Genomic DNA, 3834 nt, shown 5'->3' with positions numbered 1-3834 from the left:
GCATTTATTCCCTCGACAAGGACCTGGTAACCTTGGTTGAGTACATTTGCCAAAACCTCCTAATGATTGTACAACCGCACTAAAACACGGTTGGCCAATGTTCTTAGAACTGGCAACGCCAAGGAGGAACTTGGCTATGAGAGCCATCAATTTATGCACAAGCCGAACTCAGCTAAGCACCATCGCTGCCGCAGCCAGTGGCGTAGCAGGCACCATACATCCACGACGGTCTGTACAGCCTACCGTTGCATTTACGGCCGGCGCTGTGGGCACTGCTGCTCATATAGGACCGAGGAACGTGGCCGCGCTATTCTATACCGGCATATTCGGTGAAAAAGTCGAAATTATTTCGCATTCCCGACTAAAAAGCAGTGTTTGGGAGATGAAGGCGTTTTTACTGTAAGGCCTAACGCGCTGATGCTACACCTGGGCTAGGAGGCTCGTTGGAGTGCAAGGCTCCGGATTATTTTTGGCCTTCTGGGGATCTTTAACCGGCGCCTAAGTCTCGGCATAGCGGCATTTTTACCTCCATCAGAAAAGCAGCCATCACGGGTTCGACCGAACTCGCGTCCTTGGGCTCAGCGGTACAAGGCTATAGCCACATTGAACACCGCGGCGGGCTGGGATCTCGCCATAATTTCCCCGGAGAAATAGGTGCAACGCAGTCATTGTAATAGAAGCAGCACAAAATAATGAAGTACACTTACTTCGTCGCGTGGACAGTGCTAAGACTTACGAGTTAAACTTATTAAAAAGAAATGAACATCACTAGTGCCGTACTGTGTATCTATACCCTATTTGAGGTAACGTTAAGTACACCTCAGACCGGCGGAGTACACGGGCGTCGCTTCATATATTTGCTGTGCCTTTTTATGAACCGCCGCGAGGGAAATTGTCGTCGCCTGCTGCCCGTGCTTGGACCCGTGCCGGCCACTTCTGCTGTGATTTGTCGCCGGGGAAGTCATTGGAATACCTTGCCTGACTGCTACGCAGGGGCGACTATCAACCAGCGTTATCGGCAGGGGCGAAACGGACCTCTGTGCAGCGATGCCAACTGACAGCGATAAAGGCCAGCGTTCCCTGGACCACGCGTGCAGTCAGGTGGAGTACGCGAGCCTTCCTACAAGTATTTGCTCGCCTTTTAATGTGATGCTTTCCCCTTAAGTTTACTTTTGAACGGCTCGTTTTTTTTCCACACCGGACTGCAACAGGGCTCATTCATTTTTATGCAAGATGTCTCTTGGCGATTATTTGGTCTGCTTGAAAGTTGTTATTCCTGAGAGCCATTACCTAAAACGTCGTGAATGCGCAAACTGTTACCACGCTGGAAGATGCTCAGGAATTACAAAGAGGGCGCTTAAGAACATGACCCCGGATGAGGTTCAAGATGAGGATGAGGATAATATGCAGAAAACCAAAGTTATGATCAATACCCTCGGGACAGCACAGAGGTTTGAGATAGGTGGCGAGGCAGTAGAAGTGATAAGCGAATGTATCTACATAGGCCAAGTTGTGACCCCGGTTCACAGCCTTGAGGCGGAGATAATCAGACGCATAAGAATTGGTTGGAATGCATTCGGCAGACATTCTCAGATAATGAATGGCAGCCTACCATTCTCCCTGATGAAGAAAGTATATGACAGCTGCATCTCACCGGTACTCACCTACAGGGCAAAAACTTGGAGGCTCACTTAGAGGCTTCAACTTAAATCGAGAGCGACTCAGGGGGCAAGGGAGCGGAAGATGATAGGTGTAACATTAAGGGACAAGAAGAGAGCGGAATGGGTCAGGGAACAAACGCGTGTTAAGGACATATCATTAAAAATTATGAAGAAGAAATGGACGTGGGCAGGGCATGTAATGCGAAGGCCAGATAACCGTTAGTCATTAAGGGTAACAGAGTGGATCCCTAGAGAAAACAAGCGTTGCAGGGGGCGGCAGAAAGTTAGATGCGCAGATGAGATCAAGAAGTTTGCGTGGATTAATTGGCCGCAGTTAACGCAGGACCGGGGTAATTGGAGATTGATGGGAGAGGCCTTTGCCCTGCAGTGAGCGTAGATAAGCTGGTGGTGATGATGATGATAGCAGATGAGGTACTTGAATGGTCGTGCATTACTTTCGTGAGTAGCGAATCTCAACTAAACCGCTACAGGATGACAGTAATAATCAGGCAGACGCTTATGGCACAATTTCCACAGAGCTTTCCCTGTTTGAATTATGTCGAAATTTGATGTAGCGCTTCGTCGTTTAAATGTCTTGTAGGAAAAACACGAAGAACAAGTAGTAATGCATGACGCCACAGATCGCAAAATTGAAAAGCGGGGCCGAGAATATACAGGGCATCGAAAGACGCTTTAGTGTTTCTTTTAAGTACGACAACTTGCTAATACCTGTGGAAGCGTAAAAGGAGGCGATTAATGACTTAAAGCAAAAAAACAACTCGCTTGGAGGCCGACTTGCTGCCCAAAAGTGAACGAGTGAACGGCCCAGCAATCCAGGTGGATAAATTGGAGCACTACTCGAGAAAAAGGAGCTTAAAGATTCATGGCATCATACATGCTGAGGGGGAAGACTTGCGTGCAGTCTTGAGTTCTGTTGTCAACAAACTAAAACTTATAGCCCAAAACCACGAGGACGTCAAAGTCGTTCATAGAGTCAAGGCAAAAAGAGGCATGATCCCCCCTATACTTGTACGTTTTCCCCAGCAAGAAATCAAAGAGGATTCATTGAAGACACGGGCAACTCCAAAAGACGAGGGCATTTATTTCAATGAAAATATGACATTCCGCGTAAAGAAATTGTTGAGGGAGGAAAAGAAAGTAGCTAAAGGCAAGGAAGGAATACTAATTTGCCTGGGCACGCAACGGACGAGCGTTCGTTAAAAAGCAGGAAGGAGCCAAACCTGTGGAAATTAAGAAAGCATTGGAACTAAAGAAAATAGCATAAAGGCTCTGTAAGCGTGAAATTACTCAAACACTGGGTAGCAAAAAAGGACGAGTGGACACCGGAGAGCTCTGAAAATGTAATTCTTGAGCTATGACATGTAAATGTCAAGAGCCTACACAAACATTGGCAATACTTAGAATTTGTTCTGACGCCCGCTTTGCCGCCTTAACACATCCTTATTTTGACTGAGACTAGCATCTGAGAGATTGACTGTTCAAAGTTTTTTTCTCAATGGGTTCAAGTGATTTTTGCTATGTAGGGAGCACAGAAAAGGAGGCGGCGTGATGTGTTTGTTCGCAGTGGGTGGTTGTGTGACCGCCTGTCTCTTACTTTTGACGAGGCTAAAGTGGTATCCTTAACTGCTGACAGTCCACATGGTGAATTCCTAGTTTTTGCTGTGTAGAGGCCACCAAATAAAAATATTGCACTCTTTTTAGATGAGCTTTCGGAATTAATAAACAAGTACAACAACAAGCAGATAATCTTAGCCGGAGACCTTACTATTGACATTACTTATACATCGAAAACTGGAGTCAATGACTACTTAACGCTGTTATCGGGATATGGGTTTGAGAATCAAATTGAAGATTTTACACGAAAAAAATGTTATGTGATTGGTTGACGTAGACATGTATTGACCATATCAGGACCAAAAAGCCGAAACTCGATGCATTTGGCTGGGTTGTTAGGGAAAACGTTGCAGACCACTATTTTACTGCATTTGTATTTCCAGGAGATACCCCATTCCCCCACGTAGAGCCTGAGCCAGAAAAATTAGTATTAAGTGCCAAAGAAGTTGACCGACAAATTAAATATTTTAACAGGGATGTATTTATGGAAAGTAATCACTTGGTTGCATAGGATCTCATGGCAAAAAACTTTCAGCAA

The sequence above is a fragment of the Haemaphysalis longicornis genome, unplaced genomic scaffold, assembly GCF_048455015.1.
Source record: "Haemaphysalis longicornis isolate Haplotype H1 unplaced genomic scaffold, Haemaphysalis longicornis Haplotype H1 scaffold_3, whole genome shotgun sequence".
NCBI classification, from domain to species: Eukaryota; Metazoa; Arthropoda; class Arachnida; order Ixodida; family Ixodidae; genus Haemaphysalis; species Haemaphysalis longicornis.
Note: the sequence above shows the minus strand (reverse complement) of the source record.